We start from the raw sequence: 27,740 nt of genomic DNA, 5'->3' as shown, positions 1-27,740 counted from the left end.
TTTAATTTGCAGTGTTATCTACTCTATCTCTCTATTATAAAAAAAATCTTGGAAGGAGACAAGACGTGATTGTCTCAGAGACACTTTCATATCCCGCGAGACGAGTCTTTGTGCCAAGTGATGTAACCACATCCGGAGCAAAAAAAAGTTCTACGAGACAAGAGCTTATGCAAAGAAATGTCCTGCGTGGTTATGTTAGACACATTTCTTGCAGAGAGAAAGAAACGATATTCACTCACAGGCAGTTATACGTTGTGTTGTCACAATGTAATTCCAAGCGCAAGTCGCTTTTAAGGCGGGCTGTTTGTGCTCACACGCCAATCGGAAGTCACTTTCAAGGCGGGCAGCTTGAGCGGGCGCACCAATCGGAAGTCGTTTTCAAGGCGGGCTGCTTGCGATCCACAGCCAGACCCTTCTCTTGCGATCGCGCGCCAATCGGAAGTCATTTTCAAGGCGGGATGCTTGAGCGCGCGCGCGCGCGCCAATCGGAAGTTGCTTTCAAGGCGGGCTGTTTCAGCTTGTGCGGCTCGGCATTTCTTCCATGAGTAAGACTTAATGAGGCGCGAGCAGAAGCTGCTGCATGCATTCTTCCTCCTCCTCCTCACCTTTTAATCAATACCATGTAAGTCAAATGATCTTACTAGTTGTAAAAGTGTAAAATGCAAGCAAGTAAAACAAATAGTTATCTACAGTACATATGATTGAAGTAGCCTGTGGCGTGTAAGCCGCTGTGCACAGAGGAAGTAAATCATTTGTCTGTACTGTTTATCTTACACCACTGATTCCCAAACTCGGTCCTGGAGACCTCCTGGGGCTGCAGGTTTTTATACCAACCAAGTCTTTTGTTTTTATTGGACTCCTAGCCTAATTAAGTGAGCTGTTATTGTCCAGTTCTGTGTTTTGGGGTCAATGAAGAATACTTCATTGACTTACTTTTTAATAAAAATTAAGCAGTTATTGTGGATAATTTATTATTATTATTTAATTTGTATTTATGTTCATCCTGATTTCCATTCTGCCTTTCCATTATTGACTAATTAGTGAGTCTGAAACTGAAGCAGTTTCAGCCTTTCATTATTTAGTGTTGTTAGCCGGGGTGCCTGCTTTGCTTGGTTTAAATTGTCACTATTAGGATACAATGAAGGAAGAAGACTACACAGAATAAAGAAAAAAAGAGTTAAGTATTTAAAACTATAGCAAAAAAATACAACATATTTCTAAATGTCATATAATGTAAATGTCATACTGCTGTGGTTTTCTGAGAAGAGAAACAAAACCCATGCTTTGATGTTATTTTTATTAGATTTGTTTGATTTTTGTTATTTGTATGCTGTGAGTCTATGCTTTGTGTTCTCTGGGTGATACCCTAGGATGTGAGGCCACCCCGATGTCACCACTACTGAGACCTCCCCTTGCCTATTTAAGAGTCAGGGAAAAGAATCGTGGTGTGTTGCATTTAAACTATAGGAATTAATTGTAAGTATTTGTGTGTGTTTGTTTGGGGGTTGTTACTGGTTGTTTAAATGTTCTTTTGTTCTGTTCATTGGAGTTTAGCTTTATACAACAAATTGGGACTTGTTTTCCTAAGATTACCTTTTAGGCAACTCCTTTTTCTCTTTTTAGGTTTTTTTTTGTCATTTTCTTTATTTTTGAAGAAATATTTGCTGAATCAATTGGAAAAACTTAACTCTTGCAATGTTACTGTATTTATTCTCTCCTTTCATGTCATTTTCTAACCTGCGTAATCCAGACCAGGGTCACATAAGGTGCAGGAGCCTATCCCAGTTAGCATAGGGCAAGGAAAGAACACACATACATGGGCCATCGTTAGCTCTGTCTATGCAACTAACCTGAATGTCCTAGGATAGATGAAGAAAACCAGATCACGCAGAGGAAATCCGCACAGGGGAGAATATGCAGACTCCAAGCAGGGAGGACCCGGGAAGGGAACCCTGGTCTCCTTATTCCGAGGCAACAGCACTACCACTGCACCATGCTGCCCTCTTCTCCTTTCAATTATCTCTGTTATCAAGGTCTAGAAGTCTAAAGTCTTATTGTTAATAACTTTTGTACTACCATGAGGGTTTTGTGTTTCTGAATGGATCATTCTATTGTAAATAAGAGTCTTAGGCATGGTGGAAAGATTGTGATGCCTCTAAAAAGAGTCTAAAAGCAGACCAGGACTTTCACTAGCCTTTCCAGAAGAAGTTGTCCCAAAGTCGGCCAGTCCCAAACTACTACCTCTGGGCTGCTGCACACAAGGATGACTTTTGTAACCTTGGTAAGGCTTAACATAAGACATATGGTAAGAAAAGCCTCAATAAACAAAATCAAACTAAATGGACATCTTAAATATGAATGTCATCTTTTTCTAAGGCCTGGAAGTACAGTATAAACACTTTTGTTAAGCTGTTGTATTACAGCCAGAAGTTTATTTGTGAATGGATCGTGGTATTTTAAATACAATTATGGATGTGGTGCAAAGTGTACGAGGCCTCCAAAAGGAGCTACAAAGCAGGGCAGAACCTTCACTGTCTAGAAGAGTTTCTCTGAAAGCCAGCCAGTCCTCAACTGCTATCTTCAGGCTGCAGCCTGCAATGGTGATTTTCTAACCTGGGTAAGAGTTAGCTTAAGGCCTATGATAGCCTCAGAAACTACGTCAAACTAAATGGCCATCTAAAGTATGAATGAGTCAGCTTTTTAGAGTGGAAAAATACAAACTGATCCTGAAATCCTGAAACCTTTAAGAAACCCTTACTATGTTGCTGCAGTTCTCTTCTCATTTCAGTTATCTCTTTCATTAAGGCCTTAAAGTATAAACTCTTATTTCTAATATTTTTGCAAAGATCTGTTCTCAAAATAAATGCAGTCTGGTTGCATCCTAGGATATTTAATTCCTTTTTTTTGGTACAAATGTGTGTTTTACACAATTTCACACTGCAAATGCCTTTAGGTACTAAATTTGAGTATGATTATCCTTTTAATCTCAGTGAATGTATGAGCTGTTCAAATTTCATTCTACTTAATGTCAGGCATATTATGTTTTTAAATTAGCACTCTAAAACACATATTAATCAAGCAACTCTCTGTTTTGCCTTTAACCAGTTATTAGAAGCACATTTCTGAGATAAAATGTTTGTTGTTTTTGTGGAGATATTATTTTAATAATTATTGCTAGTGGGTGGCAAAATGTTATATTAAAGATTATTTATTCCAGTCAGTTACTGCAAAGTTAATAGCTTTATTATGTTGTCTGCATGTGACATATAATTTTATTAGAACAAATACAGTAGCAATAAGGACTATTCACCCATTAATTTTCAAAGCAGATTGGTCCAGTTAGAGGGTTCTAGAGCTTATCCTGGTAGCATCACGATCAAAGTCAAAAGCAGTCATAGATGGGCACCTGTCCATCTCAGAGCATATTTCACATGTGGTTACCAAAAGGGTCTAAAGTGCGTAAGGAAAGGAAGCTTACAGAGCTTAAACAGATTCATGCAGAATACCATAATAGATGTTTGGAATGGAATGAGAATAATTAGGCAACTCAAGAAATCCAGGGCTCGGGGAATATGGACAACGCTAATGCTCTTAACCGTGCTTGCTTTTAAATAGATCTTCTTTCCTTCTACCACTGCCATCTTTCTGCAATGGCCATTTTCTCCACACCATCTCTTCTACTTCAACAACTTCTTCCACTTCAGCTGGCATGGCCAGTTATGAGTCCCCCTCTGATCATCAGTGTGGGCTATACATAACTAATAAACCCATGAGGAAACAGCTAAAGAGGCTACCCGGGAAAAACCATGAGTCTGGATGGAGTCAGCCCTCAAATTTTTATTGGCCAGTGCTGACCAACTATGTGATATCCTGTGTCACCTGTTCAGTTTGTCACTGAAGCTCCATAGTACAGATGCTGTGGAAAACATCCTGGATTGTAAAGTGAGCACCTTTTAACTTAATGACTACAGGCCAGTGGCACTTATGTCTCATATTATGAAGACCTTTAAGAGTGTGATCCTGGACTATATGAGCCCTCTTGTGGTTAGACCAACTGGACCCACAACAGTTTCCCGATTGGACTGCTGGATGCAATTATCAATCTCCACAGGGCTTATTAACCATCTAGACAAAGCTGGATTATGTTCTTTGATTTCTCCAGTGATTCCATTGCCAACCTTCTAAGGAGTAAATTTAGGGATATGCAGATGGAAAAACCTATGGTGTCCTGCATAATGGACTATCTTTTGGGCAGTTTGTGAGACTCGGAGACTGTCTGTGATACCGATGTGAGCAACACTGGAACCCCACAAGGAATAGTCCTTTCCTCTTTTTCTGTTCACCCTGAACACCTCAGACTATAAGAAGAATCCTTTACTTGTTCTACAACTCTCAAGGCCAGTACAGTTTTCCACATTGTGGCATGATGGGCTGATAAAATCACTTCAAAAGAGGGCCACTGAATCAACAAGTTAACACTAGAATTACCAAAGCTTACAAAAAAAACTCGTAACTCTGGCCCACCTTAAATTCGCTCTCACCTTTCCATCAGTGTCGTTTGTCTTGTAAATGTGTCGATAAGCCTAAGCAGCCTACTATCCCATCCTCCCATCGCCACAGAAAGTGCAAATACCTCTCCTCGCTCAAGTTTATCAGGGAGTCAGTAACCTAGAGCTGTATAGGCTAAAAAATATATTGTTATTTGAAACACGTGCATTTCACGTGTGTTCTGTGTCTGTAAAGATCTATCATACCTCAAAGACAAACTTTATTCTTTGTTTGACATGAAGTGTATAATGTGTGAAGACTGAAGTCCAAATATCAAATACGCACTTTCTCAAAAGGTACAAATATAACAGAACAAGTGAGCTTTTATTCAAGACTATAACCGAAGAAAAAGAAATCGTTGTCACGACTGCTTTGGTAGTACAGCGGTAAGAACTGCTGACTCCTATTCAAAAGATCGCCGGTTCGAGCCATCCCACATGAGTAGTGAGCTGCTCGTATTGTTACTATTATACAATAACATAAATTTGATTTGAGTCAGTAACAGCCGGTGTAAATGTATGGTACTTATAAACGTTAGCATTTTATTTTTTTGGTTTTATTCTCTGTCACGCTCGCGCACACCTGACCTCAATCGAAGCAACTCAGCTTACAGAGCTTGCCAACATATCATGCAAAGACCTGTTTGTGATTATGTTTGGTGGTGGTCTTTACATAAGAAACATTTATATGTTACTTATATAAAAGCCAGATCAAATGTTATTTACCTTGATTTATTTACTTGTCTTCCTACACTGTAAAGTCTCAAGTAAACTGCCGAGCTTCCTGTGTTTGATAGACACTGGCACGCTGACAAACTACATTTGTACTGAAGTGACTTCAACTTCAGGTGGACGCTCCACGCAACTGTCTTTATGGTCCTGCCTTTGTCCAAAACGGTTTCATAAGCTTTATGACCTTAGTCTCGGAAAGTCTTTTTCCCATGGGGCGACTGGGATCTTTCCCTGAATAAGATCAACCACAGTTGTGTAGGGTGCATCAGGAGCTTCCACCTGCAGCTGAAGTCACTTCAGTGCACATGTACTTTGTCAGCGTGCCCGTGTGACTTTACGCTGTAGGAAGATAAGTAAATAAATCAAGGTAAATAACATTTGCCCTGGCTTTTATATACAAAGTACAGTGACGGCAAACGTGCGACGGCAGCTTCTACCTGCAGCTGTAGACTCTTCAGTACGCAAGCGACTCTCCACGCTAATGTTTAGATCTGGACGGTGTATGTGCCCAAAAAAGAAGTCTGACTGCATTCTCGTACCATTGCTCGCGTACTGAAGTGTCCGCAGGCATTTTTCATGGGATTGCACATGTAATTTGTGAGCATGCCCTTGTCGATCAAGCACAGGAATTTCTGCAGTCTACTTGTGACTTGATGCTGTAGGAAGACAAGTAAATAAATCAAGGTAAATACAATTCGGTCTGGCTTTTAATTTAAGTAAAATATAAAAGTTTCTTATATAAAGACCATCACAAAGCATAATCACAAACGGGACTTTGCACGATACGTTGTTGAGCTCTGTAAGCCATGCTGCTTCAATGGAGGACAGGTGTGGGGCAGACTGGCAGGATGATGCCCGACCTGTTGCTGAATCCTAACGTTGCCATCTTTAGCCTTTACGCCTGGTGCAGCTGAGTTGTTTTTATGTGTCCGTGGACGTTTCTCGTGGTGAGGTCTTCTGTTCTCTTTCTCCGATGTAGAACCCTCGTCCTCATTTGAGTTCTCCTCTGTTATAGCACATCTTTATTTGAAAACAGCAGTGTCAGATCAGGGGGAGCGTGAATGTGACTGGGAGAGTAAAATTGAATACAAAAGAACATTTACACCGACTGTTAGTGACTCAGATCAAATGTATGTTTTTATTGTATAATCGTAACAATAAGAGATGCTCTTTTTATGTTTGGATATCTATCTAGCTATCTAAGCTCTAAAAAATACATTTGAAAAGCCAAATAGTAAAATATAATGTGGTTGTAGTTGTTCCTTTTTTTTTTTTTTTTTTAAATGATTTACACCAGCAGTTCATTCTTTTAATAAAAGTTTTCCATCTGCTATAGAAGTGAAGTTTATCTAATTAACTATTGTTTTTCGTCTTTATATCTAGTGCATCTTTAAAAATGTACTCTGGAAATTTATTTTCACACTTTTTGTGGATCTCCATAATTAGCAGCCTTGATGACGACGGCTTTGGTTTATTAGCACAATTTTTGCAAGAGCGTTGCAGACACGTTGGCATTCTACGTTGTAAGTTTAGTTCATTTACACGATGCTAAGCCGCATGCTGATTACTGTCAAATTTGTGCCGCTGCAACACTCAGAGTCCTTAATTAAAGTCAAAAACACTGAGTTCTTCTGACAAAAGTCTCTGTTAAAGTTTTTTCTAAGTAACAGTAAAAGGCTTTACTTGTGGATACTACTGAGGTAACAAAGTCTTATTGATCGCAGAAATGCTTACTAAATGCTGTAATGAAGTATAGTACCTATAAAAAGCATTCACCCACTTGGAAATGATCATTTTTAATTGTTATATAAAACTTAATCACAGTGGCTTAAATTTAGCTTTTTTGACAATAATCAACAGAAAAAAAAAAGACTTTTTAATGTCAAGGTGAAAACGGATCTCTGCAAAGTGGTCTAAAATAACTGCAATTATAAACCAGAAACTAACTGATTTAAGTATTCACACCCTTCAAGTCACTATATCATTAATGTGCCTTTGGCGGCCATGACTGCCTTGAGTCTGTGTGGTTTTAGGTCGAGAGAGAGAGAGAGGAGATATTGTGGCATGTGGCTGGGGGTGGTACCCAGCCGGGACGCCCAAGAGGACCGGAGGAGGGCTTGCGCCTCCTCCAGACCATAACGGGGCGACTGCCCTGGTTGTGTTTGAGACCACGGGTGCAGGGCTTGGAAGCTCAACCATGTAGGGGCCTGTGGTCACCGCCCGGTGGCGCCCCGGTGCCTGGAGAGCCCTAGACCTCAGCACTTCCGCCACACCTGGAAGTGCTGGGGGGAAGAAGACCGGGGACACCTGGAGTGCTTCCGGGTGCCCAGCCGCCACTTCCGCCACACAGGGGAGTGTCAGTGGAGGAGTGTTGGGAAGCACCTGGAGCCCATCCGGGCATGTATAAAAGGGGCCGTCTCCCTCCATATAATGACTGGAGTCGGGCAGAAGTGGACAAGAGTCTTGCTGAAGGAGTGGAGGCGGCCTGAAGAAGGCAGGCCTGGAGAGAGAGAGGCCTGGACTTTGGGGGATTGGTGCAGAGGCACTGGGTTGTGCACTGAACTGTAAACTGTTTGACTGTTTCATTTATGTTAGGTAGAATGCCCAGAGGGGACTGGGCGGTCTCATGGTCTGGAATCCATACAGATTTTATTTTTTTCTCCAGCCATCTGGAGTTTTTTTTTTCTGCCCCCCCTGGCCATTGGACCTTACTCTTATTCTATGTTAATTAATGTGGACTTATTTTGTTTTCCCATTGTGTCTTTTATTTTTCTGTTCTTTATTATGTAAAGCACTTTGAGCTACTGTTTGTATGAAAATGTGCTATATAAATAAATGTTGTTGTTGTAAATATTATTGTAAATAAATGTGTGTATTAGGTGACAAAACGATGTCTGTCTGTCTGTCTGTGTCCAGGGCTCGTTCCACTATATATATATATATATATATATATATATATATATATATATATATATATATACACATACAGTCATGGCTGAAATTATCGGCACCCCTGGAATTTTCCCAGCAAGTGCACCATTTCTCCCAGAAAATTGTTGCAATTACAAATGTTTTGGTATGCACATGTTTATTTCCTTTATGTGCATTGGAACAACACAAAAAACAGAAAAAGAGCCAAATCTGATATCATTTCACACAAAACTCAAAAACGGGGCTGGACAAAATTATTGGCACCCTCAACTTAATATTTGGTTGCATGCCCTTTGGAAAAAATAACTGAAATCAAGCGCTTCCTATAACCATCAACAAGCTTGTTACACCTCTCAACTGGAATTTCCGACTACTCTTCTTTTGCAAACTGCTGAAGGTCTCTCAGATTTGAAGGGCGCCTTCTCCCAACAGCAATTTTGAGGTCTCTCCATAAGTGTTCAATCGGATTTAGATCCGGACTCTTTGCGGGCCACTTCAGAACTCTCCAGCACTTTGTCTTCAACCATTTCTGGGTGCTTTTCGAGGTATGTTTGGGGTCATTGTCCTACTGGAACACCCATGACCTCTCACGCAGACCCAGCTTTCTGACACTGGGCCCTACATTGTGCCCCAATATCTTTTGGTAGACTTCAGATTTCATGATGCCTTGCACACAGTCAAGGCATCCAGTGCCAGAGGCAGCAAAACATCCCCAAACATCTTAGAACCTCCACCATGTTTGACTGTAGGTACTGTGTTGTTCTTTTCTTCGTAGGCCTCATTCTGTTTTCTGTTAACAGTAGAATGATCAGCTTTACCAAAAAGCTCTACCTTGGTCTCATCTGTCCACAAGACGTTCACCCAGAAGGATTTTGGCTTCCTCAAGTACATTTTGGCAAACTCCAGTCTGGCTTTATGTTTCTCTGTTTTTTTTGTGTTGTTCCAATGCACATAAAGGAAATAAACACGTGTATACCAAAACATTTGTAATTGCAGCACTTTTCTGGGAGAAATGGTGCATTTTCTGGGAAAATTCCAGGGGTGCCGATAATTTCGGCCATGACTGTGTGTGTGTGTGTGAGTGTGTAGATATATACTATAGAGATATATAGATATATATCTGTCAGGTGTCATGGGAATTGTGAGTGATCAGCAATCCTTCCTCTCAATTATATGACACTCGGATCCTCATTCAAAAAAAAATGTTCATTGTAGGAACTTAATTCATTTAGGAGTAAAATTTCCTTTTAAATCTATCAAGTAGTTTAAATTCCATTTAAATTAGTTACTCTAACCAGACTGGAAGGAATTAGGTGACTGCGATTTATTTGAGTTACTCAGACTTATTGAAAACTTTAAAGTAAAACAGTTTTGTTAAACCAAATTACTGTTATCAAAATTTAAATATGTTGATTGCACACTTATACACTACATGATAATTATCAAGCAATTAAATCTTCTTCTTCTTTCAGCTGCTCCCTAAACCCCCGAAAAAAATCTTTGATTTTAGAAATGTTATTTTCTCATTTTAATTAAACTGGCAAGTCATCTAATCACTTCCCACAACCACATTATTATTAAATGACATTTCCAAGTAGCCAATCACACTTAAGTAATTAACACATTAAATCACCTCCTGTCGTCACAAGGAGAAAAGCCTGCTCATGTCATTAAGGGTGTGCAATAGATTTGAACCATCAATTGAAGACAATCTCACCCGAAGCCACTTTCATACCCGCACAAATCTTTGGCACTTAAATTACTGTTATGTTTAGTCTTTGTCTTTCCCTAATGCTAGACAGATGGATGAAATTTTCTAACACTGCACAATATCTTTACAAAAAAGGTGATCATTCAATGCAAATTAACTCAGCTTATGCTAACAAGACATTTTTGTCACCCAAAATGACCTGAAACTGCTCAAACATTCTGGAAAATGTGAAATCCTCTATTTCCCTCCACTGGAAATTTATCAAAAGAAAATCACCTGAATCTGCAATATTGCTTCCTAATATGATTGTCAGTCAGTGCTGGTTGAAGCCCATATGGAGCTCTAGATGGGGTTGACGGATGTTGCCCCTCATTCTTCATAACAGGGAGTTGGTATTGTTAGACTACTATGTTCTGTGTGTGTGTGCCCCTATATCAAATGGCAGCCCTTTGTGTATATACCTTGGACGTTGAGGTGCATGCGCCCCTTGACATACAAGACAGAAAAATAATTGGATTGGTAAAGAAATATATATATTTCTTGATAACTTACAGCATTCTAAACATTGTCACCTTCTATATACTCCCCCTCGTGATCTCTACACCGCTCCAGACATATCTTCCATTGATTGAAACAGTGCTGGAAGACTTCTTGCTTGAGGCTCTTCAACAGGCTTTTGTCTTCACTTCATCCATTGAAGAAAAATATGTTCCCATTAGATCACTTTTGATTTTCGGGAACAAGTAAAAAGGAATGTTTTTGTCATTCAAAGACTGCTTTACGGAAAAACAGAAAATTCGTGAGAAATTTGATGTTGATTCGCTGTTTTTGTTTTTGTTTTTTTTTTCCTGACATTATCGCGGCAACTTGTGTAGTGATTGTTGTGCAGATACTGACTGGGCTATTCACAGAATACACCTAGCCAGTTGGTGGTTTGAGAGGACGTGTAGAAGGGGATTTAGTTCTGTGATTCACGTTCAGCCGATCTCCAAACGGTTTTCCAAGAAAGCCCCAAGCCCAGTCTGGTTATTTTTGCATCTCGCCTCGTACACAGTGTGTACACTTTTACTTTCATAAACCTTGCCCAGTGGATAATGAAGCCCACTAAGTGTCATCAGAGTTTAATGACCCTGCCTTCCCTCGGGTTTACTTTTAAATAATGGTAATCACTGATTATCATCCTAGTATGTCGAGAGGGGTGGGAGGGGGTTGGCATCCCCCTCAGTGTCTGGACTGCACTCTCCTTCAGAAACACAAACAGTGTCCCTTTGTGGATATTATTTACATAGTTCTACACAGTGCTGATTTAAGCCCATTTGGTGCCCTAGGAAGAGTGGACAGATGTGGTCCCTCATTGTCCATAGAGGGTAGTTGATATTATTAGACTTAAACAACCTCCCTCTCGATGTCTGGCGTACATGCCCCTTAGCCTTCATAAATGGCACCCTTCTGATGATGGCGCCCTGGCTCTGTTGCCAGTAAAATTCATTTGGCTTTTATACACATAAATAAACCGAGTTCTAATGACAACCACATTATTTAACTCAGTTGTACTAGAAATAGAAATGTAAAGTCTACAACACATGCTCATTATAGGTTGAATCAACATGAAGCAGCTGCATGAGAACATATTCTTCTAGATTAAAGTCAACATAAAATGATTGAGCTATGGGAGTATACCCTAAAGATGATTTCTGTAAATGGTGCTCATAATTAAAGCACTGAAAGCCATTCATAATATTTGGGAACAAATTGTACTTCTGACACCCAATAAATTTGAGTCAGTTGTACTAGAAATGGACACTCCAAATACAAAAAGAGGCAGGCAAGATGAAATGTTGGGCTACCAAATGGTGAACCCCTTGTAATTGGCAAGACTGTTGAAGAAAAGGTTTTGGAAAAAAAACCAGCTTGGCTGTTGAGTAATGTCTTTGCATACGCGAGTCCAAATTGTGACTGCTGATTTATGGTGGTGATGCCCTACTTGAGAAGTCCCAGCAGGAAAAGGTGGGTTCGGAATCACCGGAACTGGAAGGGACATCAGCAGTCCTCATGCCATAGATTTTCTGGTCTGCAGATGGAAGGAAAAGAGAGGCAGTAAGTGAGAGCGCCAACCCTGGATTTGGGGTGGAATTACTGTATGATGAGCCTCGAGGTTATCTCATGTGTGGCAATATGAAACACCTTAAAACCTGTACATTCTGAGAAAAGTCCATTTGAGTTGGCTGATTAATAGCAACGTACCCAGAGAAAAAAAAAAATTTGTGCTGTCTGCATGGTTTTCTGTGGTGGACAAATGGTTAGGAGGTTCTTCTTCAAGGTTGTGATTGTCCTGTCAGAGGCCAAAAACAAAAATCGGTAAGTCATCTTGTTGTTGTTAAATTCATCCCCAAGTGCTCCCTGTTTGTATTGTGAAATTTTGCATACAAGTTGATAAATATTTTGTATGTTTTTATCTGTAGCTTAAGCAAAGCAATGTAATACTAGTATTTCACTAGTGAGAAGCACTCATGTTTACCCCCCTAGGACTAAGTCAGGATAGTGCATTTTATGACAGGGTTGGGGAAAGTGCCTCGAACAAGTTTGGCACATGATTTCTCTGCTGAAGTCTCTCAGTCAATCCCCACAGGAAAACCAGACTGCCCAACTGGCAAACTTCAGCTCAACAAATGGTTTTGGGGGAAAGTGTTGAAGATATTCTCTGCCCCATTGGTCTAAAGTATGGGTGTTTGGAATTGGCTTGTATCAGAAGCCTTTAAGTACCATGACCCCCTATTAGATGTAGGGTGTGGATAGAGAATCTATAAATTTGCTTGCTTTACTCCTCCCTAGTTCTCTCTCTCTCCCTCTCAAACATCAATGAAGAAGCATCTCATTGACACCCCATGAACTGAAAAGGACAACACAATGAAGGACACAGCTTAGCAGCCATATTGAGAAAGGCAATGCGGCCTGTTCTGAAGAAAGCTGACCAAAAATGAGGACTTAACTAGAGACATTTTAAGTAACTAACAAGTCTGTGTATCACCTGAAACTTCACATCAGCATTTATCAGGTTGTACGGTTGCCAATATTCAAATGTACTTTGCATATTGTTATTATTTATGAATATCTCTGTATAATAAAAAAAAAAAAAAACTTGGGACGACACTGCAACAAGACGTGATCTTCTGAAGAGAAATCTTTGAGAGACAGTGACAGACACTTTCACTTTCTGACAGGCAAGTCATGTCATACTTACAACCTTTGGAACCAAGTCCCGTGATACACATGCAGAGCAGGTTAGAGATAATGGAAGAATGAAAATTCGAAAGTCTCAAGAAAATGAGAGTAAAGCTCACATTAGCGCAAACAAACGGAAAAAAAATACTCTGTGACATAACGGAACAGCAAAAAGAGATCAAATAGTATTTGAGGAGTTCTGGGGGACAAGAGAGACAAAGGAGTGACTTTAAAACATTCAAAGCGCCGTAAGAAATGCAGATCACGCTGCACAGGAGCAGCAGCAAGCCAGCAGCTGATCGAGCAAAGAGAAGGTAAAAAAAAAACAACTGTTATTTGCTTCCCATTGTATCACCGTTTAAGAGGGGGTTTCGGAGGAGCAACTGCTTCTCCTTGGGGTACGTTCAGCCCCTCTGTTCACAACGGCATGTAGCCCCCTACTTATCAATAATACATTATTTAAAGTTGTAACTTGACTCCTGTTTGTCTTTTACTACACCTAATTGCCTGAAGTTATAGATGTAGAAGGGAAGGTGGAGAGAAGTTATAAAGTACAAGTAAGTCTGTAAGATTTGAGGCATAATGACAAAGGTTACATAATAATAATACAAAAGGGGAAAGTAGAGTCATATAATACTCTACCAAGACAAAACACCCTCTTAAAAATCTTACTGATGAGACACAGATTTAAACTGCGTGTTTCAAACCCTGCATCGCCATCACACTGACTGCAATGCTAGCATAAGCGCACAACTCACAAAGAATAGAGCCAACAATAAACTTTGAATCTTGTTTATAAATATTGTTCAAGCGTCACAGAAACATCCTTTTGAGATTTCTGAAAAAAATGAATATGCAAATTCATGTCCATGGACACCAACAAACGTTATCATAACTTTCAGAAAGCATTTCGTAAGGTGCCACATCTGAGGTTGGGCATCAGACTGTAAGAATTGGGAGTTCAGGGTGTTGTGTACTGATGGGTACAGAAGTGATTCAGAAACAAGAAGCAGAGCTTTTAAACTTTTCTCACTGTCCAAAATAAGAATATGCACTTGCCAAACATGAAAGTCAATATTTGCTAGCACAGTTCAGTTTTAAATAGCGCGCAGTAACAGCGGACCATTAATTAACCATCACCAAACAAGGAGCATGCCTGCCTGAGATATTCCATTTTTCTGTCCTTATTTCTGTTTCACCCTCTTCCTGTCAGCTCACTTTTGTTGCTTTCTCTCAATGAGAAAGTGAAAACAGGATTTTAGATACTTTTAACAATTTAGTAAAATTAAAAAACCAAAATACCCCATGTGGTGGGCTGGCGCCCCGCCCAAGGTTTGTTTCCTGCCTTGTGCCCTGTGTTGGCTGGGATTGGCTCCAGCAGACCCCCGTGACCCTGTAATTAGGATTTAGCGGGTTGGATGATGCATAGATGGGTGAAATACCCCATTGACAAGCCAACAAATACATTTCACTATAATTCCATAAAACGTCTTTCTGGGAAGGTGGTGGTTTTAGATTTTAGCCAAGTCTGCGCCCATCCATCCAGTGCTCCTCGATTTTAGGGTTTTTGTAGTCTGATCACTAACCTACCGTATCATATTTTATCAAATTTTTTTTGAAAAGGTAATATTTTGCGCTTCACTATAATAAATTGCTTTTTGCTGCTTCCTCATAAAACTTTACCACATTCAAGATAAGGTCTTGTAGCGTTTCAAATGAATTTTTCATGCTTGACTCACGTGGATTTCTCCCATACTTCCTCGAAGTTTAATATCACATTGCAGATGTCTTTTAGTTGTGTGACTAATCTTGAGCTTATCCCACAATAGAGGCCATTTTCTTTGGTAAAGCAGCGAGTATCTTTTGATTATCCTGAATGTCAATGAAACGAGGAGGGTACTGAGTGAATATAAAGTTGACAGACTTCATGTCTCGAAACAGAAAATTAAAATTCATACCGTAGAGGACATCAATACTTGATTTTCGTCTCTTTTGCAGCCTCATTACATGCTGTTTGTTTCACTACAATTCTCTCACCGTCACTACTCAGTATGCAGAGGTTTCAGTATGCTGCATTCGTCAAAGTGGGTTCAGCGGCTTATGAGGATGTGCTTCTCTAAATTCACAACTTAAAAAACGAGTGCAGTGTTCGGCGTGAGGTAATAACATTTCGATGTGTACAATATCTATGACACGCAATAAATTAGAATGGCATGATGCTCTCAATGTTTACTTTCCTTCAGAGTGTCAGCTTGCCTTTGTTTGCTTTATTTCAGGCTTTATGCACTCCATGCTGCATGAGTGATTCCTACTCCTAAATAAAACCTGTCCTATAAACCACAATCTAATGGTAGTAGGTTTTCATGACAAACTTTATTAAAATATGCTCTATTTGCTATGCGATCATAAAAAGATAATTGCATCATATATAATGCAGTTTATGTCCCCATTCCAATTATAACCCTTTTGTTATGTCTTTTTTTCTTAAAAAATGAACTATTTTCTGTTTATTCACAGAAAAGAAATGAGTCACCTTTGGTAAACACATTTTGGAATTGAAAAACAGTGAAATAGAGAAATGAGCTCCTTCAGTCGCTGAACAATTTTTTGGAGAGCACCTTGTTCATGCAATTATTATCTAATCAACCAATTGTGTGGCAGCAGTGCAGTGCATACAGTCCTGCAGGTACAGGTCAGGAGCCTCAGTGAATGTTCACATCAAACACCAGAATGGAGACAAAATGTGATCTCAGCGATTTTGACTGTGCCATGTGCAACAGAAAGAGATAGCAAAAAAGAGTCGGGGTGCCTGGAGATCATTTACCATGGCCTGAAGTAGGTCCGCCATGTTCTGTTGCTTCATCATCCTAGCAACTAATCCTGCCGACTGCACCATTGTAACAGAAAGTGAGGACAACAGTAAAGAGTTGGGGTGCAAACCTTTAGTGCCTGGAGTTCAGTTGCCATGGCTTGAAGTTATTCTGCCTTGTTCTGTTGCTCCATCAACCTAACAACTAATCCTGCCAACTATACCACAGTAACAGAAAGGAAGGACAACAATAAAAAGTTGGGGTGCCAACCTTTAGTACCCGGAGTTGAGTTGCCATGGTTTGAAGTAAGTCTGCCATGTTCTGTTGCTTCATCATCCTAGCAACTAATCCTGCTGACTACACCATTGTAACAGAAAGTGAGGACAACAGTAAAGAGTTGGGGTGCAAACCTTTAGTGCCTGGAGTTCACTTACCATGGCTTGAAGTTATTCCACCATGTTCTGTTGCTCCATCAACCTAACAACTAATCCTGCCAACTATACCACAGTAACAGAACGGAAGGACAATGATAAAAAGTTGGGGTGCCAACCTTAAGTACCCGGAGTTGAGTTGCCATGGTTTGAAGTAAGTCTGCCATGTTCTGTTGCTTCATCATCCTAGCAACTAATCCTGCCGACTGCACCACTGTAACAGAAAGAGAGGACAACAATAAAGAGTTGGGGTGCCAGGCTGGTCACTCTGTAAAATTGGTTGCAGCAAAATTTTAAAAATAAATAAAACAAGCAGTAGTGTTGATCAGCAAATTTCACCAAAATATTATTTGCAGAGAATTTGCTGCATTTGCCCTTGTTCGTCAAATAATTTACTGATAATTTGGCCGGCTTAGGAGAAGTTTTTGTTTTCAGTGTCCCATAATGCTTTGCAAGGCCAGTGTAACATCCCCCAGAATTGTAACAGCCAACACTGGATGGGACTGCCCCCCAGGGTCTATAATGCTGATCATTTGCACTACAGACTGGTTGCTAAGCTTGCGCATCTCTCACTACATTCTTTCCTGTTTGATCTCATGGAGGCCCAGTTATGCAGTGGTTGGCACTATAAAGAGCACACGAGAGCGCTCACAGGTAGTATTGCTAGTCTGTTGGCTGACACACTGCAGATGTGAACACTGGGAGAAGCACAAGGTTAGCAGAGAAAACTCCTGCAGATATAAACAGAACATGCAGACGTCATGGAAACCAGAGGTGCTAAGGCAGCTGGTGAGCTACTATAGCATCGGTGTTCAGGCCAGTTTTTTACATTTTCCATTAAAAAAAATGCTATAAAATGTAAAGCCATAAAGGCACATTAATACTGTGTATAATAGGTGAACTCAATTTAACACTAGAATCCCTGAAGCCTATGAAAAAACTCGTAAGACTTGTTTTTTGGGATGTTTCTTGCGGGGAGGGCTTCTATTCTCCTTATCTAATGTGGAACCCTCGTCCACATGTGAGTTCACCTCTGTTATAGCACGTGCTTATTTGAAAACTACAGTCTTATATCGGGGGAGTGTGAACGTGACTGAGAGAATAAAACTGAATTTAAAAAAAAAAAAAGATACCATAAATTTACACAATCTGTTACAGACTCAAATCAAATGTATGTTTTTATTCTATAATAGTAACAATAAGAGCAGCTCACTACTCAAAATGCTCGGTATCGCACCGGCGACCTCTTGATTATACGTCAGTACTTCTTACTGCTGCACCAGCCAAACTGTCTTGTTGTGTGGTGTTAGTGTCATACCCTAACCGGATTTCTTTTTCTATGGTTATATTCTTGAATAAAAGAACACTTGTTTTGTTATAGTTATATTTTTTGTGAAAGTGTTTATTTGATATTTGCACTTCAGTCTTCACACATTATACACTTCATGTCTATATTTTGCCAATTATTACCAAAATATGAAAAATGGTACTTTTTTAGTTATGTGTTCAATAATTCCAGCGTTGCATTCTTCCTACACTTACTCAGATGTTTGTAGACACGGAACAAACATGAAATGCATGTATTCCAAATAACGATATACTGTATTTTTTACCCTATACAACTCCAGGCACCTCGCATGCAGATAAGGAGCCTTGGCTTGAGGTGGGAGAACGTTTTGGCTGAGTTGAGCTTCGTCAAGAGTGCGGATGGTATAGCAGGCTGCTTGCTGCTTGTGCTGATTGACACATCTACAAAACAAAAGATGCTGAGAGGTGCAAAGGTTACGAGTTCTTTCGTAGGCTTCAGGGATTCTAGTGTTAAGGAGCTTAACAGATATGGATGGATTAAAGGCCAGAAGTCCACATGACCGTCATCATCAAGTTCTTCCATGAGAACCCTGAATACAATGAGGACTGATTGAGGTAATTTATGTTAGGTAGAATTCCTAAAGGGGGCTGGGTGGTCTCATGTCCTGGAATCCCTGCAGATTTGATTTATTTTCTCCAGCCGTCTGGAGTTTGTTTTTTTTTCTGTCCTCCCTGGCCATCGGACCATACTTTTATTCTATGTTAATTAGTGTTCCCTTATTTTAATTCATATTTATCTTGTCTTTTTTCTCTTTCTTCATAATGTAAAGCACTTTGAGCTACATTGCTTGTATGAAAATGTGCTATATAAATAAATGTTGTTGTTGATAAGTAAATAATGCAGGTTCTCAAATTTTATTTTTATGAAACATATGCAGAATAAATAGAGTTATTTCCAGTCATCACCAAATTTGCAGGTCGATTTTTGAGTTCCACGTCAGTATAAGAGAAGGATGCGCGTGGCCTATGTATGTGTAATTGGCCTATCTATGTGTAATTAGCCACATGGGGAATGAAATCAAACCTTGAAAGTACCTGATCCTAAAACATAGGAGGCTCTATGAAATAATAATAACAATAGCGAAAGATATATTACTATTCACAATACGTTTTTACCTTTTTGATGGAAGAAAAAGTTCAAAGCATCAGCACAGACAGTTTGGAGAGCCTTTAGTGTGTCTTCAAAAAAACAGAATGAGTCAGCGGCTTCAATCATGACACGCCACTTTGAATTTTCTGCCTTTTAACTCTTTTTCTTCCTTTTCTCCAAAGACTGAATGTTTTTACAAAAAATTTCAGTTTTCTGAAAAGCAAACAAAACAATAGTTTCTCACATAAATCAACATAAAACATCTCTTGCTGCGTGCATTGCTCTGTGCGCTACTTTAGCAGTGTGGGCTTTGAATGGTGAGCTGCTGCCCTGCTGTTTTCTGAAAAGCACACACAGCAATATTTTCTCACATAAATCGACCTATGTATTTTTTCTGTCTGTTGACTATGACTTGGGCATTTCTGCTTTGTTTTGATAAAATGTATTTTTTGTGTAACTGTGTTCTTCCTTGATCTCACTGAGGTACAGTGGTTAGCACTGCTGCTGCACAGCTCAGGTCACCTTTTTTGCCACAATAATCAGTCCAGTACAGTTGGCAGATGTTTCCCTAGCCCTCAGGGACACTTTAAAGATGATTGCACTTTGAAGATGAATGCACCTTTATAACCGAGTCAAATCAAGTTCAGTTAGTCCATCCCTATTGACTTCAATGCATTTCACCGAATTCGGCAATATTTACAAACACTTCTGTGATTTCTCCAAAGTTGAGGTGAAAAAAACACCATGGAGTTTGTGAATCAGTATTGCAGAGTTGTCCCTGCAAATGCGAGTTTGAAACAGAACTGTCCCAACCTGGAGGCAGGTCCAGGTTGATTGTCACCGGTGGTGATGTCAGAGGTGCTCTAGTCGTCAATCAGTTGGTCTGCAGAGGGAGGAAGAAAGAAAGGCATGAGGACACAATGCCAACCCCTGGAGCGGCAGTAGAATTTCAGTTAATAGAGCCCTTCAGTTGTCCTCTATGCACACACACATGATACATGATTGTTGAGATCTCAAGGTGATGGTTTACCTCATTAGTGGGAGTTGAAGTGGCTCCCCACTCACTATGTAATTCACTTTGAGTAGTGATAAAAGCACTATTTAAAAATAAAGAATTATTGTTGTTATTAATGCTCTAAAGATACTTAAGATTCCAAGGATTAATAAAATAACAGTGGAAGGTCGAGCTTTTAGTTACAGGGCCCTGAAGCTGTGGAATAGTCTGCATGCTAATGTAAGAGGTGCCCCTTCAGTCTCCGCTTTTAAATCCTGACTGAAGACTCACAACTTTTGTCTGGCCCACCCTGACTAGAGCTGATGATTAGCTGTGAATACTGCATTTACAGTGCATCCGGAAAGTATTCACAGCGCATCACTTTTTCCACATTTTGTTATGTTACAGCCTTATTCCAAAATGGATTAAATTCATTTTTTTCCTCAGAATTCTACACACAACACCCCATAATGACAACGTGAAAAAGTTTACTTGAGATTTTTGCAAATTTATTAAAAATAAAAAAATTGAGAAATCACAGGTACATAAGTATTCACAGCTTTTGCCATTAAGCTCCAAATTGAGCTTGGGTGCATCCTGTTTCCCCTGATCATCCTTGAGATGTTTCTGCAGCTTAATTGGAGTCCACCTGTGGTCAATTCAGTTGATGGGACATGATTTGGAAAGGCACACACCTGTCTATAGAGGGTCCCACAGTTGACAGTTCATGTCAGAGCACAAACCAAGCATGAAGTCAAAGGAATTGTCTCGAGGCACAAATCTGGGGAAGGTTACAGAAAAATGTCTGCTGCTTTGAAGGTCCCAATGAGCACAGTGGCCTCCATCATCCGTAAGTGTAAGAAGTTCAACACCACCAAGACTCTTCCTAGAGCTGGCCGGCCATCTAAACTGAGCGATCGGGGGAGAAGGGCCTTAGTCAGGGAGGTGACCAAGAACCCGATGGTCACTCTGTCAGAGCTCCAGAGGTCCTCTGTGGAGAGAGGAGAACCTTCCAGAAGGACAACCATCTCTGCAGCAATCCACCAATCAGGCCTGTATAGAGTGGCCAGATGGAAGCCACTCCTTAGTAAAAGGCACATGGCAGCCCGCCTGGAGTTTGCCAAAAGGCACCTTAAGGACTCTCAGACCATGAGAAACAAAATTCTCTGGTCTGATGAGACAAAGATTGAACTCTTTGGTGTGAATTCCAGGTGTCACGTTTGGAGGAAACCAGGCACCACTCATCACCAGGCCAATACCATCCCTACAGTGAAGCATGGTGGTGACAGCATCGTGCTCTGGGGATGTTTTTCAGTGTCAGAAACTGGGAGACTAGTCAGGATAAAGAGAAAGATGACTGCAGCAATGTACAGAGACATCCTGGATGAAAACCTGCTCCAGATCGCTCTTGACCTCAGACTGGGGCGACGGTTCATCTTTCAGCAGGACAACGACCCTAAGCACACAGCCAAGATGTCAAAGGAGTGGCTTCAGGACAACTCTGTGAATGTCCTTGAGTGGCCCAGCCAGAGCCCAGACTTGAATCCGATTGAACATCTCTGGAGAGATCTTAAAATGGCTGTGCACCGACACTTCCCATCCAACCTGATGGAGCTTGAGAGGTGCTGCAAAGAGGAATGGGCGAAACTGGCCAAGGATAGGTGTGCCAAGCTTGTGGCATCATATTCAAAAAGATTTGAGGCTGTAATTGCTGCCAAAGGCGCATCGACAAAGTATTGAGCAAAGGCTGTGAGTACTTATGTACATGTGATTTCTCAGCTTTTTTATTTTTAATAAATTTGCAAAAACCTCAAGTAAACTTTTTTCACGTTGTCATTATGGGGGGTTGTGTGTAGAATTCTGAGGAAAAAAATTAATTGAATCCATTTTGGAATAAGGCTGTAACATAACACAATGTGGAAAAAGTGATACGCTGTGAATACTTTCCGGATGCTCTGTATGTTTGTTGGTCGTTTGTACAGAAATATAAGTTTCATAATATTGTTTTTGGGCAGCATGGTGGCGCAGTGGTAGCGCTGCTGCCTCGCAGTTAGGAGACCCGGGTTCGCTTCCCGGGTCCTCCCTGCGTGGAGTTTGCATGTTCTCCCGTGTCTGCGTGGGTTTCCTCCGGGCGCTCCGGTTTCCTCCCACAATCCAAAGACATGCAGGTTAGGTGGATTGGCGATTCTGAATTGGCCCTAGTGTGTGTTTGTGTGTGTCCTGCAGTGGGTTGGCACCCTGCCCAGGATTGGTTCCTGCCTTGTGCCCTGTGTTGGCTGGGATTGGCTCCAGCAGACCCCCGTGACCCTGTATTTGGATTCAGTGGGTTAGAAAATGGATGGATGGATAATATTGTTTTTAAAAAGTTACTAACCCTCCTCTATTCTATTTCTTTTCTCCGTTCTCATGCTTATGGAAAAGTCATCTCAGATGAAGGAGCTTTGGAATCATCAGATGGAAAGATTCTCCCATCTGATTGGACAGCCTGCACAGACTTCACTATTTAAAACCCGGTTGGTGTACGTATGTGGCTGTTTGGCCAAGGTCTCCAGGACATTTTTCTTGACTTTCTTTTAGAATTTTCATCTCTCTTCCATTGTCAACTGCCCCTTTCTTTCATCAATTAATTAATAGAGCTGTTGACCGAGGGAACACACTGCTCACAGAAGACCAACCAGGTTGCCACTTTTAAGCTTTTGCGAAGTCCAAACAACTTAAACAGGCACTTTTCTTGTAGAATACCAACAAATGTAAAACAGTACTGTAAACCATTTAGTCATTTTCATTTCTTTGTAGTCTGGTCCATACTCGGATGTGAGCTCCATTCTGCGGTCTGCTCTCTCGGCAGATGATCCACGCTAAAAGCATGGAGGGATTGGAAGGGGCAAAGACAGTTGCCCTCAGTGGGCAGCTTCTCAGGACTGTGGGAGAAAAAGGAGATGATACTGTAAGAGACAGTGCCCTCTTGTATCCAGGAGTGGTAGTGCTAACCTCTGATGAGCCCAGGAGGCAAACCTCAGACATGCATCCGTGACAACAGATATTGTTCGTTTCAATTGATGTATAAATTTCTACCTTGTTTTCCTTGTGTTTTAACATATCTGTGTTTATGTACAGTATGTCAGTTCTGTATGTAGTACTGAGTACTGTGTGACTGAGGATTGATTGCTCTACACCTGCACTTAATGAAGGGTGCTATACAGAAAATGAGTTGTTATGTGTTGTATTTCTGTAAACGCCGATCCCCTAGGATTTTCATGCACAACAGTCTACAATTTACTCAGAAAGGTCTGATGAAAAAAACAAAAACATCTATGGAGCTCCAATTCCCCAGTCGGAAGTGCCTTGTTGATGAGAGAGGTCAAGGAGAATGGTCAGACTGGTTTGAGCTGACAGAAAAGTGATGGTAACTCAGATAACCAATCTATAAAGCTGTGGAGAGCAGAAAAACATCTCGGAATGCACAACAGGCCGAACCTTGAGGCAGATGGTCCACAACAGCAGAAGCCCACGTCGGGTTCCACTCCTGTCAGCCAAGAACAGAAAGCTGAGTATGCAGTGGACACAAATTCACCAAAAGTGGACATTTGAAGTCTGACGAATCTTGATTTCAGCTGCGGCACACACAGATGGTAGGGTCAAAATTTGTCAACAACAGCATGAATCCGTACACCCAAACGTTTTTGCGTCAACAGTCCAGGTTGGTAGTGGTGGCAGTTTAATAGCATGGGGAAAGTTTTCTTAGCTGTTAATAACAATCAGTCATTACTTAAAAGCCAATGCCTTTTTGAGTATTGTTGCTGGTCGTGTGCATCCCATAATGACCACAAATTACACAAATTCTAATGGCAACTTCCAGCATGGTGATGCACCATCTCACAAAGTACTTTCTTGAACATAACAATGGGTACAGTGTTCTTCAGTGGCCTTCACAATAACTGGATCTAAATAAAACAGAATAACTTTAGGATGTAGTGGAACAGGAGATTGATGGAATGAATGTGCAATCTACAAGAAACTGTGTGATACAATCATTCCAACATGGACCAGAATCTCAAAAGAATGTTTCCAACATTGTGGATTCCATACCTCCAAGAACTGAAGCTGTTTTGAGAGCAAAAAGGAGGCCATACTCGGTATTTGTATAGTGGTCCTAAGAATTTGCTCAGTGTGTGTATATTGGTGTTATGGTGCTGTAAAAGGGTTACTCTGTGACCCTGTATAGAATGGAATGAGAAAAACAAAGAAAACACACAGTAAATGCAGAGTAATCTTTTCAGACTGGATTTACAAATAAGAACCGAATCAAGATGGCCGATTTCCGGGTTATGAGTTCAAGTGGCAGGAAGGGAAGGGTCCAGATGAACAGACACGAAAGTGATTTCAGAGACGGACTGGCTGTCAATCTTCTGTTCTGCAGAGGGAGAGTTAGAGAAGGCATTAGTACACAGTATCCACCCCTGGTATGTCAGATAATTACCATCACCAAAGCCCATAAGCTATATTCCATGCGCACACACATAAATGCTCGATCAGCCAAGCATCTCAATCAGCCTCAAAAGCGGTTCGTGCATGTTCCCACATTCAGACAGCACCTGCCTTGAGCCTGTGCACCCTGGGACTTCCAATTACTTATTTAAAATGTATAGCATTTTCTTCAGTGAACCTTAAACTCTCACACCTTCCTAAAGGTCAGATCACGTCATGTCGGAGAGCAGGCACTGGTACAATGCATTGCCATTACCCACCACACAATGAAACAGCTTGGGATCCTAGTTGGAAAACAACTTCCAGACACGCAGTCCAGTCCTACCCTCCAGAAATGACCATCTATCTGCCACAGCCAGGTGTTACATGGGCATCCCCTTGGCCTGGACCAGCCACTCAGATCCTCAGAATTTAGGATCCTACAAGGGGAATTGTACCACATGTCCATAGTGCTGTAACTGACACTCTGATGCAGTGCAGGTAATGTGCCTTTTTTGAGACTCCATGAGCAACCTTTCAGTAGACACAAAGTCAAACCATTGGTACTCAAGAATTCTCTGAAGAGACACAGTACTGAAGGAGTCCAGTCTTCATCTCAGGTCACTGGAGAGCGTCCATGTCTCACTAACAGAAAACACCAGGAATCTAAAGACTTGGATCTTCGTCCTTTTGCAAAGATATCAGGAGCGCCGCACACCCCTTTCCAGAGACCTCATGACCCCCCACTGCTCTCCCAATCCATCTGCTGACTTCATAAGAATAGTCACCAGAGACTTGAGATAAGTAAACCTCTTGACGAGGTCCACACTCTCTCCGCAGACAGACACACTACTGACGGCCGTGGCCAAGACATCATTAAAGGCCTGGATCTTTGGTTTTTATCAGGACACTCGCAAGCCCAGACACTCAGACTTCTCACTCAGTCTCTTGAACAGAGCCTCCATTGACTCAACGAAGATCATAGCATTGTCGGAAAAGTCAAGATCAGTGAATTTCTCTTCCCCAACAGATGCCTCACAGCCCTGTCCAACACCTGGTCCATGCAAGTACTGAATAGGGTAGGAGCAGAACACACCCCTGACGAACCCCAGAATCAACTGGGAAAATTTCCTAAAGATAAAGATGGAAATGTTCAGTTGAATACAAATTGCAGTCTCTGTGGTCCTTATTTCTCTAATGCTGGTTGGTAAAATTGCATATGTGGACGGAGAATTTATGGTTAGGAGAAACCATGCAGAGTAGACTTGAAGACATAATTATGTCGCTTGCTAATTACATTCTTATTCAGCCCGGCATTAAATGATTATATAGTTGTATTAAAGGTCCTTCAAGGTTACTTTTGGTCTGTGTGTAGTTTGCATTAAATAAAAAGAGCAGTTTCATGTGAGCGTGACACAGAAAGCACTGGTCAGTATGATAGAGGATGAGGATAGCAGCTTATGTCAAAGGAATGTCAAACAACAACAACATTTATTTATATAGCACATTTTCATACAAATAATGTAGCTCAAAGTGCTTTACATGATGAAGAAAAGAGAAATAAAAGACAAAGTAAGAATTACAATAAGACAACACTAATCAACATAGAATAAGAGTGGCCAGGGAGGACAGAAAAAAAACTCCAGACAGCTGGAGAGAAAAAATAAAATCTGCAGGGATTCCAGGCCACAGGACCGCCCAGTCCCCTCTGGGCATTCTACCTAACATAAATGAAACAGTTCTCTTGGAAGGACTTGATGATGAAGAAAGGATGAAAGAAGAAAAGAGTTGAAATGTATAGCACCGTACCGTACATCTCTGCACTGAGCAGCACAATGTCACTGCAAAATAAGAGAGCAGATAGTCTCATTTCTGCAGCTCTGCAGGGATCGAGATGATGTATTGTTTCATCCATTTCCCTTTTTCTGGGTACTTTAGGGAACAGTTTTAAGTTAATATTTTATATGTCCTGTCACTCCTCCGATCAGTAAGCCTGAATGAACTAAAGCAGTTTTTTTTGTAAATTATTTGCAATATTTTTTCATACAGTTTTTTGTTAAAAACCTCTGAACCTGGTTTCAAGGAAAAAAAAGAATTGGTTTTGCTGCAGTTTTGACTGTTTTGAAGCAGGGCTGATTTCTTACGAATCTTCGTCTGTATAAAAGGAGCATTGGAACAAATGACGTCGCTACACCCTCTGAAGCAGGGGTCTCCAACACGTCGCTCGCAAGCTACCGGTAGCTCACAGCCCCTTTCCAAGTAGATCGCCAAAGGGTTAATGAATCCTACATAAATTTGAAAACTTGATTGGTCAAATTAGGGGTGGGCGATCTTTCCAAAAAAATCATATCACAATCCTTTTAACACAAAATCACGATCCACAATCTGAATTGCAATCTCTCTTTTCAATGTGGCATACACTTAAGAGAGTATCCGGACTAAAACTCATCAAGACCAAAGTAACACTTTATTTTTAATATCAAACAAAGTTGAATTAAATTGTTCTCTCGTTCGCTAGCTAAGCAAAGTTAAGGACCACGCCTCGAAGCTAGCGAATGACTGAGGAAGGCCCCTTCCCTCTGCATCTCACTTCGATTTGCGCTAATAAATCGGTACCGCAAGTGAACTGTGATACATAGCGAAGTGAGAGAAGTCACAAAATCAACTGGAATGTTCAAGCAAATTATAGAAAAAACCCGATCTGAATCTGTTAAGTAGTTCTCTCATGAAAAGCGGACAGACAGAGAGACATTGGATTTTATATATTTATATATATTAGTAACCCTTCCAAATAATGTGCAGTTAAAGTCTCAACAGCATTCCCAGCATTTCTGGAGCTTAGTAGAGCCAGATAACTACCTGTATAAGAATCTCCACCAAGCAGCTCTGAAAATCTCTGCTTTGTTTGGGTCTCCATACCTCTGTGACTCTGATATGAATGTCATGAAATCAAAGTTCAGAATGAGACTGACAGATGAAGATTTAAAGGACTCCATAAGAGAGAACCTAAGTGGCTCCACTCCACCAGACACCTTCCTCTCTTGTTGACAAACTAAAAAACACATCACACATGCAACTGGACCTGTGAATAAAGTGACACAGTGACATGTGACAAAATGACAAATGAATAAGTCATATCTGTGTATTTGGAATTGCATTGTTTTGTTTTGACAGCATTCCTGTTTTAATTCAATAGTTTGAGATACACTAGAAAATGCACACAGACATACAAAATGCACTTGCAGGTGAACTAAATTGTGTTTTAATGCAAAATGTGAGTTGTGGACACCAACATTTTGTAAATGTTCAGCCAAAACATGCTTATTCAGTTTGTTTGGGTTGAAATAAGCTACGAGAATAAACGTTAGAAAACATGAGTAGCTCTCGGCCATTTTCATTTTGTAAAAGTAGTATCCGGTGTGGCAGTAGGGGGCGCT

General features: G+C 40.7%; 1 long non-coding RNA gene across 1 annotated transcript; it reads left to right on the top strand.

Moving 5' to 3' along the window:
* Positions 1 to 516: 516 nt before the first annotated feature.
* On the top strand, positions 517 to 23,318 carry LOC120515973. Its single transcript, XR_005630742.1, has 3 exons — positions 517 to 622; positions 1,371 to 1,476; positions 22,258 to 23,318. It is a non-coding gene; the product is annotated as an uncharacterized LOC120515973 (long non-coding RNA).
* Positions 23,319 to 27,740: the final 4,422 nt, after the last annotated feature.

This window comes from Polypterus senegalus, chromosome 15 (assembly GCF_016835505.1).
Source record: "Polypterus senegalus isolate Bchr_013 chromosome 15, ASM1683550v1, whole genome shotgun sequence".
Taxonomy (NCBI): Eukaryota; Metazoa; Chordata; class Cladistia; order Polypteriformes; family Polypteridae; genus Polypterus; species Polypterus senegalus.
This window is presented reverse-complemented; position numbering and strand designations above follow the sequence as displayed.